The following is an 11,263-nucleotide window of genomic DNA, read 5'->3' as shown; positions in this document are numbered from 1 at the left end:
TTAGCAGGGGAGGCATGTTCTGCCGCAGTAGCGGCTGGAAATGCCAGAGAGGTCACAGCACCCGGAGTTGATGGGCACTCCCTGAGAGTTGAGGATGCTGCCAACGGCAGCGGAGGTGGAGGATCCCACAACGGTGTTCTGTGGGAAGGAGCTGAGGATGGGTCCGGGCAGGGTCACCACCACGGGGGAGGGCTCGATGACGACGGTGGAGTTCTGGCACTGCCTGACACAGGGCTCGGTGCAGCTGTTGGCCAGCGGGGTCGGGCCGCAGGGCTGGCAGGGCAGGCACTGGTTGTAGCAGGACATGTCTTGGGGCTGGAGGTGCACCTGGGAGAGAGGGCAGGGGGGAGCACGGGGGTGCGTGAGGAGCAGCCTGTCCGCCCACCACGAGGGAGCCAAGGCATGTGCTGGGCGGGGAGATGGAGGCTGTGCAGGGAGGCGCACACACCTCTTTGCCTGTCCCCCTGGGCACCATGCAAAGAGAGCCAGGCCCAGGAAAGCTCTTTCCTAGACAAGAGCCCCAGAGTCCCCTCAGCCCAGCCCCAGCCCCTCTCCACCCCAGACCTTCTCCCCCCTTCTCCCAGGAGTGGCAGCCCCAAGCCCCAGTATAGGACAGAGCTTCCAACTCACTTGCTTCCGAAGGAGAAGAAGGGGAGCGAAGCGGATGAGAGAGTGAAGAGCTGGGGTGGCTTTTATACTGGTCCTGCACTGCCCCAGGTCCAGAGGAAGCCTCTGTGGAAGTAGTAATTTTCTGAGAAGCTCATCTGAAATGCAAAACATCCCAGCTAATGATACGGGCTGTGTTTTGGCTTCCTGCACGGCTGCCTTTTCATTTCCTTGTTTGGTCGTGCCCGCCGCTCCCCTTGGAGGTTCCTTTTCATTGCTGGGGTGGGAGACCTAAGGATTCCTGGGACAGGAGCACATCAGTGCCAGCAGCAGATGAGTCCCAAGTGCCGGAGGGGTCGCGTGCAGGCTGGGGACATTGGCCTGGGGCACTCGTGTGGGCTTGTTGGCAGCCCCACTGGCAGAAAGGGCCCAGCTGCTCCCAGCCCTGCAATCCTCGCCTGCATGCCAAAGGGTTCCCGAGCGGGACAATGTGCCGCGTCCCCTTCCTCCCACCCTCCAAGCTCTCTCTGATGGTCACTGGCAGGCTGCTGCAGCTTTTGACTGTCTTCCTCCTAATGCCGCTCTGGGGAGGCCTTTGTGTGCCTGTTGGGCCTCCTCTGCTCTCTAGGCTCTCTCCGGGGGTCCCCTACAAATACCAGCGCCGTCAGCGTGTCTGGAGCCTTGTCCTGCCCCAGCGTGCTCCAGCCCTGCCCTGCCGAGGGGCTTCCTCGTGTGTCCTCGGGCGAGTCCACAGTTGCTCACGTGTAGGCAGGAGTGCTTGCTTACTTGCCCTTGTGTGCATACTGGAGCAGCGTGGAAGGAAATTCCACCCAGGCACGAGGAAAACTCTTCTACTCGGAGGGTGGCCAAGCCCAGGAGATATTGCCCAGGCAGGTTGTGGAGTCTCCATTCTTGGAAATATTCAGGACTACACGGGCCAGCGTCCTGATCAACCTGCTCTCGCTGACCCTGCTTGAGCAGGAGGGTCGGACCTGACCATCACCAGAGGTGCCTTCCAACCTCAACGATTCTGGGATTCTGGGCCTCGGTGATCGGCCGCTCATTGGTCACGATGCTCAGGATGCCACTGCACTTCCTATCTATGGAGAGGACAAGCTTCTTTGGCAGCTGTGTGGCCCAGCCCTTCCTGCTCGCAGTCATGGCCTACGAGCGATCTGTGGCCACGTGCCAGCCCCAGGGATCCCCCGTGTCATGCGAGGGAAGGTCTGTGCCATTGCGATGGCAGGCCTGAGGGCTGGGGCCACTCTCCCTCGCTGGCCCCAGTGGCACTCACCCTATGGTTGCCCAGCCGCAGCCCCAATGTCATTGACTGCTTCTTCTGTGAGGTACCGCCCATGCTGGCCTGTGCTGAGCGCTGCCGGACTGGTGTGCTCCTTGTCTCCAAAGGTGGTACCAACTCCCTGGTGTGCAACCCGGCCTTGTTGGGCTCCTGTGGGGCGATTCAGCTCTCCACCTGGCAGCAGATATGAGAAGAGAGACGCAAGGCACTTGCCACTTAGCTGTGGTTATGCTGTTCTTCAGGCCATGGTCCCTGATCTTCGCCCGCCTCACTACCAGCCTCTCCCGGCACAGAGGAGTGTCCGTCTTCAACGGTGCTGGTGCTGCCTCTCCTCAAGCCACTGATCTAGAGCCCGAAGAAACACAAGGTGAGGGAAGGAGTAAGAAAGTGGGAAACAGAGTGGTATTCACCAGGATGTGCAAGGATGCTGGAAGGACTGGGAGCATCCAACTGGGGCAAGTTTCTTTCTGGAGGAGGGGAGGTGGGACGGAGAAGGAGGGGTTGCAACGACAGTGGAGAAGGATCACACACTGGATGGGAAACATGCAGAGGAGAAACGGGAAAGGAAGGCAAGGGAAGGCAAGGGAAAGCAAGGCAAGGCAAGGCAAGGGTAGGCAAGGCAAGGCAAGGGTAGGCAAGGCAAGGCAAGGGTAGGCAAGGCGAGGCGAGGCAAGGGAAGTGAAGGGAAGGCAAGGCAAGGCAAGGCAAGGCAAGGCAAAGCAAAGGAAGGGAAAGCAAGGCATGGCAAAGCAAGGCAAGGCAAGGCAAGGCATGGTATCGAGCTCTTTGATGGGTGTCTTTCATGAGTTGTTCTTCATCCACAGGGACCCCTTGGCTTTTCTTGACGCAATGCCCATGTGTAAGAGCCATATGTGGAATTACTCTGATGAAAAACGTAATTTGCAGGCAGTATGTGTGATTGCCTTGATCACAGAGTACATGGCTTCTGTGGTGAATGCATGGCTGCTCTGGAGGTGCGAGGTGGTGCAAGCCAGCTCGTGCTTCCTTGGGACTTGGTTGTCGGTGGTAGGGCTCTGTGGGCACCTCATGGTACAGTCAGTGGGACCAACTGGTGAGCAAAGTCCATCCCAGTACAAAGGACTGCTCGCAGGGGAAGAGATCCGTGAAGAGGCTTGCCAGCTGCTCTACAGAGACAGGACTCTGGTCGAAATGGCTGGCATTTGCTCCGAGTTTTCCATGGCAGCCCCTCCGCTTTGTGGGGACAGCACCTGGGTAGTTATGGTATGAAAAGGCACGGAGAAGTCAAGAAGAGGAGGAGCTATCCCGTTAGGGGATCGCCGCTAAAATGCATGGCTGATGGATTAGGCGGTACAGACAGGTGTTCCCTGTGGGACCCCGTTGACAATCTTTCTACCCTTCCCAGCGTGCTGCCTTCCGCTCCTCCATACAAAATACAACCGGTGTCATGGGTGGTGGCCTCAGCCCAGTGGCCTTCTCCCAGGGAAGAAAGAGAGACGTACCATGTGGGCAGAAAGCCCGGGGAAGAAGGAAGTAGAGCTGCATGTCCCGAGAAGTGCTGGATGGAGAGGGCGAGGTAGAGATTGGGATTGGCGTCATGGGAATGGCGTCATGGGCTGGGAAAAGCAGCACTGCTCAGCATGGTGCTCTGACACAGATGCTACCCTGCCTCTGGCTGTGCGCCGGGTGGCCAGAGAAGTCGACCAGGGAGCCTTTTCCCTGCTGGAGATGGCTGTGAGGGTTGTGTCCCTGGCCGCCTCCTGTGTCTCCTTCTGCCTGAGCACTGCAGTTCCAGTTCTGGGAACCGTCAGCAGGTTCCTACCTGCCTGCCGTAGGTGCGCGGCTCCCCTTGGGCAGCCTGGCCTGGGCTTTACAAGAGGCAGCAGTTTTACAAGCGGGTATGAGTGCCTGCGAGGATGTTCAGGGCCCTTGTGACCGAGAGGAGTTTGAAAGGTCGAGCTGTGGCCTGGCTGCAGCAGCTGGAAGCTCCCAGCACTGGAAAACCTGGTCCTGGCCCTGGGGAGCCTGGGGCCCAGCACAGGTGGCAGCTTGATTCCCTTAGTTTGGCCGAGCAAGTGCTTTAACCACTAGGCGGTGTGAGTAGAAAAGGTCCCTGGGGCAGAGGTGTGAGAACCCAGGCAGCCCTCAGAGTGTTTTGCTCCACCCTTTGGGCTGAGGTTTGGAGGTGGCTTTGAGCTGGCAGAGGGAGGAGAACACAGGAGCTGGCAAGCTTCAGCTGCCACTTCCTGGGAGCTCCCTGGGCACCTTGTGGAGTGGGCATGGACACGGTCCAGGTTTACCCGGCAGCCTTGGTGGGACTGGCGGAGGCTGGTGAGACAGGGGTGTCAGGCTGGGGAGGAGCAGGGCAGTGGGTCGGTGGGACTGCCAGCGCGGGAGGGGGAAGAGGGAAGTCCTGAGCCTTCGGCAAAACCGGGAGCTATCCTTTGGGAGAGGGGAGTCTGCAGATGGCGCGTGGCAAAGGATGGGGACGTGTTGTGAGCAACGGGCGTGAAAGGGGGAACAAGACCCTACGCATCCCTTTTGCCGATAACGCAAATCCTCCTAGGTACTGTTTCTACGTGCGTGCCTAGAGAGACAGAGAGTGAGCTGTCAGGAAACAGACCACATCTGCACTTAGAAACTCCGCCTCTTCTAGCTGTGCTGGAGGAAATGCTGGCAGCCTGACTGGGGATAGACCAGATCCCTGCAAGACCTACAAGGAAGGCTCAGTCAACGCAAGGAGAGCTGAAATGCTGCAGAAGCACCGGCTTGTAGTTGGAAGCCACAAAGGGAAGTGGGCGAGGAATAGCCCACCTCTCTTCCTCGGCTGAGGGAGAGAGAGGTTGTAGCTGGAGACGTCTTGTGGCCAGAGGTGCACCGGGAGAGACGCACAGGGGCCCGTGAGGAGCAACCTGTCTGACAACCAGGACCACCACCACCACCACACCTGCCACAGGGAGAGGGGCCCTCCTGAGGCAAGAGCCGCCAGCCAGGGAGGGCTCACAGGTGCTGCTGGAGGCAGAACCAGCTCCCAGTGCCACCACCAGCAGGCAGTGCGGCCGGGGAGATGGACTCCTCACTCAGACAGTGGTTGGGCTCCCGCATCATCTGCAGGGCGTGCTCAAAGGCTGAGGAGGGCATTTGTGTGCGGGGATGCAGCAAGGCAGGCCTCCGGGAACACCGGTGGCTGTCCTTTATGCCCGCAAGATCTCCCCAGAGCGACACCTTTCTCTCTGGAAGCCAGGGAGAGCGTGCGGAGAGAGAAGGACCACGCAGAGGCCCAGGCTGGGATGCAGCAGAACTTTAATGAGTTGAAAGAGGGGAAGGAGGTCCTCTGAGTGGGGCCCACGGTGCAGGGAGCACCAGGGGTAGCTAGGAGTCTTTGCCCCTTGGCCAGGGTGGAGTTCGCACGTGGCGTCTGCCTGCCTGCCTGCCTGCCTGCCTGCCTGCCCCTGAGAGGGAGAGGGGCAGCAGGTCCTTCCTCGCATGGGGCTTAGCAGGTGCTCACAGCCCAGGGCAGCAGAAGACAACAGAGAAAAGAGAGAGAGGAAAGAGAGTGAGAAACAGGCACGTTAGACGAGGGCCATGTTTTCAGAGGGCCCAGGCACGCCTCTGCCTGCCTGCCTTTGCAGGTGGAGCGGTGGATGCTCAGCCCCCTGAAAGAGATGGCCAGGATCTCTGTGCTCAGTCCACTACCATCTTCTGGGTTCCTGGGGTCCTTCTGCGGGGCCGCCTGTGGCAGCTTTAGCAGGGGAGGCATGTTCTGCCGCAGTAGCGGCTGGAAATGCCAGAGAGGTCACAGCACCCGGAGTTGATGGGCACTCCCTGAGAGCTGAGGATGCTGCCAACGGCAGCGGAGGTGGAGGATCCCACAACGGTGTTCTGTGGGAAGGAGCTGAGGATGGGTCCGGGCAGGGTCACCACCACGGGGAGGGCTCGATGACGACGGTGGAGTTCTGGCACTGCCTGACACAGGGCTCGGTGCAGCTGTTGGCCAGCGGGGTCGGGCCGCAGGGCTGGCAGGGCAGGCACTGGTTGTAGCAGGACATGTCTTGGGGCTGGAGGTGCACCTGGGAGAGAGGGCAGGGGGAGCACGGGGGTGCGTGAGGAGCAGCCTGTCCGCCCACCACGAGGGAGCCAAGGCATGTGCTGGGCGGGGAGATGGAGGCTGTGCAGGGAGGCGCACACACCTCTTTGCCTGTCCCCCTGGGCACCATGCAAAGAGAGCCAGGCCCAGGAAAGCTCTTTCCTAGACAAGAGCCCCAGAGTCCCTCAGCCCAGCCCCAGCCCCTCTCCACGCCAGACCTTCTCCCCGCTTCCTCCCAGGAGTGGCAGCCCCAAGCCCCAGTATAGGACAGAGCTTCCAACTCACTTGCTTCCGAAGGAGAAGAAGGGGAGCGAAGCGGATGAGAGAGTGAAGAGCTGGGGTGGCTTTTATACTGGTCCTGCACTGCTCCCAGGTCCAGAGGAAGCCTCTGTGGAAGTAGTAATTTTCTGAGAAGCTCATCTGAAATGCAAAACATCCCAGCTAATGATACGGGCTGTGTTTTGGCTTCCTGCACGGCTGCCTTTTCATTTCCTTGTTTGGTCGTGCCCGCTCGCTCCCCTTGGAGGTTCCTTTTCATTGCTGGGGTGGGAGACCTAAGGATTCCTGGGACAGGAGCACATCAGTGCCAGCAGCAGATGAGTCCCAAGTGCCGGAGGGGTCGCGTGCAGGCTGGGGACATTGGCCTGGGGCACTCGTGTGGGCTTGTTGGCAGCCCCACTGGCAGAAAGGGCCCAGCTGCTCCCAGCCCTGCAATCCTCGCCTGCATGCCAAAGGGTTCCCGAGCGGGACAATGTGCCGCGTCCCCTTCCTCCCACCCTCCAAGCTCTCTCTGATGGTCACTGGCAGGCTGCTGCAGCTTTTGACTGTCTTCCTCCTAATGCCGCTCTGGGGAGGCCTTTGTGTGCCTGTTGGGCCTCCTCTGCTCTCTAGGCTCTCTCCGGGGGTCCCCTACAAATACCAGCGCCGTCAGCGTGTCTGGAGCCTTGTCCTGCCCCAGCGTGCTCCAGCCCTGCCCTGCCGAGGGGCTTCCTCGTGTGTCCTCGGGCGAGTCCACAGTTGCTCACGTGTAGGCAGGAGTGCTTGCTTACTTGCCCTTGTGTGCATACTGGAGCAGCGTGGAAGGAAATTCCACCCAGGCACGAGAAACTCTTCTACTCGGAGGGTGGCCAAGCCCAGGAGATATTGCCCAGGCAGGTTGTGGAGTCTCCATTCTTGGAAATATTCAGGACTACACGGGCCAGCGTCCTGATCAACCTGCTCTCGCTGACCCTGCTTGAGCAGGAGGGTCGGACCTGACCATCACCAGAGGTGCCTTCCAACCTCAACGATTCTGGGATTCTGGGCCTCGGTGATCGGCCGCTCATTGGTCACGATGCTCAGGATGCCACTGCACTTCCTATCTATGGAGAGGACAAGCTTCTTTGGCAGCTGTGTGGCCCAGCCCTTCCTGCTCGCAGTCATGGCCTACGAGCGATCTGTGGCCACGTGCCAGCCCCAGGGATCCCCCGTGTCATGCGAGGGAAGGTCTGTGCCATTGCGATGGCAGGCCTGAGGGCTGGGGCCACTCTCCCTACGCTGGCCCCAGTGGCACTCACCCTATGGTTGCCCAGCCGCAGCCCCAATGTCATTGACTGCTTCTTCTGTGAGGTACCGCCCATGCTGGCCTGTGCTGAGCGCTGCCGGACTGGTGTGCTCCTTGTCTCCAAAGGTGGTACCAACTCCCTGGTGTGCAACCCGGCCTTGTTGGGCTCCTGTGGGGCGATTCAGCTCTCCACCTGGCAGCAGATATGAGAAGAGAGACGCAAGGCACTTGCCACTTAGCTGTGGTTATGCTGTTCTTCAGGCCATGGTCCCTGATCTTCGCCCGCCTCACTACCAGCCTCTCCCGGCACAGAGGAGTGTCCGTCTTCAACGGTGCTGGTGCTGCCTCTCCTCAAGCCACTGATCTAGAGCCCGAAGAAACACAAGGTGAGGGAAGGAGTAAGAAAGTGGGAAACAGAGTGGTATTCACCAGGATGTGCAAGGATGCTGGAAGGACTGGGAGCATCCAACTGGGGCAAGTTTCTTTCTGGAGGAGGGGAGGTGGGACGGAGAAGGAGGGGTTGCAACGACAGTGGAGAAGGATCACACACTGGATGGGAAACATGCAGAGGAGAAACGGGAAAGGAAGGCAAGGGAAGGCAAGGGAAAGCAAGGCAAGGCAAGGCAAGGGTAGGCAAGGCAAGGCAAGGGTAGGCAAGGCAAGGCAAGGGTAGGCAAGGCGAGGCGAGGCAAGGGAAGTGAAGGGAAGGCAAGGCAAGGCAAGGCAAGGGTAGGCAAAGCAAAGGAAGGGAAAGCAAGGCATGGCAAAGCAAGGCAAGGCAAGGCAAGGCATGGTATCGAGCTCTTTTGATGGGTGTCTTTCATGAGTTGTTCTTCATCCACAGGGACCCCTTGGCTTTTCTTGACGCAATGCCCATGTGTAAGAGCCATATGTGGAATTACTCTGATGAAAAACGTAATTTGCAGGCAGTATGTGTGATTGCCTTGATCACAGAGTACATGGCTTCTGTGGTGAATGCATGGCTGCTCTGGAGGTGCGAGGTGGTGCAAGCCAGCTCGTGCTTCCTTGGGACTTGGTTGTCGGTGGTAGGGCTCTGTGGGCACCTCATGGTACAGTCAGTGGGACCAACTGGTGAGCAAAGTCCATCCCAGTACAAAGGACTGCTCGCAGGGGAAGAGATCCGTGAAGAGGCTTGCCAGCTGCTCTACAGAGACAGGACTCTGGTCGAAATGGCTGGCATTTGCTCCGAGTTTTCCATGGCAGCCCCTCCGCTTTGTGGGGACAGCACCTGGGTAGTTATGGTATGAAAAGGCACGGAGAAGTCAAGAAGAGGAGGAGCTATCCCGTTAGGGGATCGCCGCTAAAATGCATGGCTGATGGATTAGGCGGTACAGACAGGTGTTCCCTGTGGGACCCCGTTGACAATCTTTCTACCCTTCCCAGCGTGCTGCCTTCCGCTCCTCCATACAAAATACAACCGGTGTCATGGGTGGTGGCCTCAGCCCAGTGGCCTTCTCCCAGGGAAGAAAGAGAGACGTACCATGTGGGCAGAAAGCCCGGGGAAGAAGGAAGTAGAGCTGCATGTCCCGAGAAGTGCTGGATGGAGAGGGCGAGGTAGAGATTGGGATTGGCGTCATGGGAATGGCGTCATGGGCTGGGAAAAGCAGCACTGCTCAGCATGGTGCTCTGACACAGATGCTACCCTGCCTCTGGCTGTGCGCCGGGTGGCCAGAGAAGTCGACCAGGGAGCCTTTTTCCCTGCTGGAGATGGCTGTGAGGGTTGTGTCCCTGGCCGCCTCCTGTGTCTCCTTCTGCCTGAGCACTGCAGTTCCAGTTCTGGGAACCGTCAGCAGGTTCCTACCTGCCTGCCGTAGGTGCGCGGCTCCCCTTGGGCAGCCTGGCCTGGGCTTTACAAGAGGCAGCAGTTTTACAAGCGGGTATGAGTGCCTGCGAGGATGTTCAGGGCCCTTGTGACCGAGAGGAGTTTGAAAGGTCGAGCTGTGGCCTGGCTGCAGCAGCTGGAAGCTCCCAGCACTGGAAAACCTGGTCCTGGCCCTGGGGAGCCTGGGGCCCAGCACAGGTGGCAGCTTGATTCCCTTAGTTTGGCCGAGCAAGTGCTTTAACCACTAGGCGGTGTGAGTAGAAAAGGTCCCTGGGGCAGGGGTGTGAGAACCCAGGCAGCCCTCAGAGTGTTTTGCTCCACCCTTTGGGCTGAGGTTTGGAGGTGGCTTTGAGCTGGCAGAGGGAGGAGAACACAGGAGCTGGCAAGCTTCAGCTGCCACTTCCTGGGAGCTCCCTGGGCACCTTGTGGAGTGGGCAGATGGACACGGTCCAGGTTTACCCGGCAGCCTTGGTGGGACTGGCGGAGGCTGGTGAGACAGGGGTGTCAGGCTGGGGAGGAGCAGGGCAGTGGGTCGGTGGGACTGCCAGCGCGGGAGGGGGAAGAGGGAAGTCCTGAGCCTTCGGCAAAACCGGGAGCTATCCTTTGGGAGAGGGGAGTCTGCAGATGGCGCGTGGCAAAGGATGGGGACGTGTTGTGAGCAACGGGCGTGAAAGGGGGAACAAGACCCTACGCATCCCTTTTGCCGATAACGCAAATCCTCCTAGGTACTGTTTCTACGTGCGTGCCTAGAGAGACAGAGAGTGAGCTGTCAGGAAACAGACCACATCTGCACTTAGAAACTCCGCCTCTTCTAGCTGTGCTGGAGGAAATGCTGGCAGCCTGACTGGGGATAGACCAGATCCCTGCAAGACCTACAAGGAAGGCTCAGTCAACGCAAGGAGAGCTGAAATGCTGCAGAAGCACCGGCTTGTAGTTGGAAGCCACAAAGGGAAGTGGGCGAGGAATAGCCCACCTCTCTTCCTCGGCTGAGGGAGAGAGAGGTTGTAGCTGGAGACGTCTTGTGGCCAGAGGTGCACCGGGGAGAGACGCACAGGGGCCCGTGAGGAGCAACCTGTCTGACAACCAGGACCACCACCACCACCACACCTGCCACAGGGAGAGGGGCCCTCCTGAGGCAAGAGCCGCCAGCCAGGGAGGGCTCACAGGTGCTGCTGGAGGCAGAACCAGCTCCCAGTGCCACCACCAGCAGGCAGTGCGGCCGGGGAGATGGACTCCTCACTCAGACAGTGGTTGGGCTCCCGCATCATCTGCAGGGCGTGCTCAAAGGCTGAGGAGGGCATTTGTGTGCGGGGATGCAGCAAGGCAGGCCTCCGGGAACACCGGTGGCTGTCCTTTATGCCCGCAAGATCTCCCCAGAGCGACACCTTTCTCTCTGGAAGCCAGGGAGAGCGTGCGGAGAGAGAAGGACCACGCAGAGGCCCAGGCTGGGATGCAGCAGAACTTTAATGAGTTGAAAGAGGGGAAGGAGGTCCTCTGAGTGGGGCCCACGGTGCAGGGAGCACCAGGGGTAGCTAGGAGTCTTTGCCCCTTGGCCAGGGTGGAGTTCGCACGTGGCGTCTGCCTGCCTGCCTGCCTGCCTGCCTGCCTGCCCCTGAGAGGGAGAGGGGCAGCAGGTCCTTCCTCGCATGGGGCTTAGCAGGTGCTCACAGCCCAGGGCAGCAGAAGACAACAGAGAAAAGAGAGAGAGGAAAGAGAGTGAGAAACAGGCACGTTAGACGAGGGCCATGTTTTCAGAGGGCCCAGGCACGCCTCTGCCTGCCTGCCTTTGCAGGTGGAGCGGTGGATGCTCAGCCCCCCTGAAAGAGATGGCCAGGATCTCTGTGCTCAGTCCACTACCATCTTCTGGGTTCCTGGGGTCCTTCTGCGGGGCCGCCTGTGGCAGCT

At 59.6% G+C, this 11,263-nt stretch overlaps 1 pseudogene; it reads right to left on the bottom strand.

The window, feature by feature from the left end:
* Nucleotides 1-773, bottom strand: LOC140645937 (feather keratin Cos2-3-like; annotated as a pseudogene).
* Nucleotides 774-11,263: the final 10,490 nt, after the last annotated feature.

The sequence above is a fragment of the Ciconia boyciana genome, unplaced genomic scaffold (assembly GCF_034638445.1).
Source record: "Ciconia boyciana unplaced genomic scaffold, ASM3463844v1 HiC_scaffold_49, whole genome shotgun sequence".
Lineage (NCBI taxonomy): Eukaryota > Metazoa > Chordata > Aves > Ciconiiformes > Ciconiidae > Ciconia > Ciconia boyciana.
This window is presented reverse-complemented; position numbering and strand designations above follow the sequence as displayed.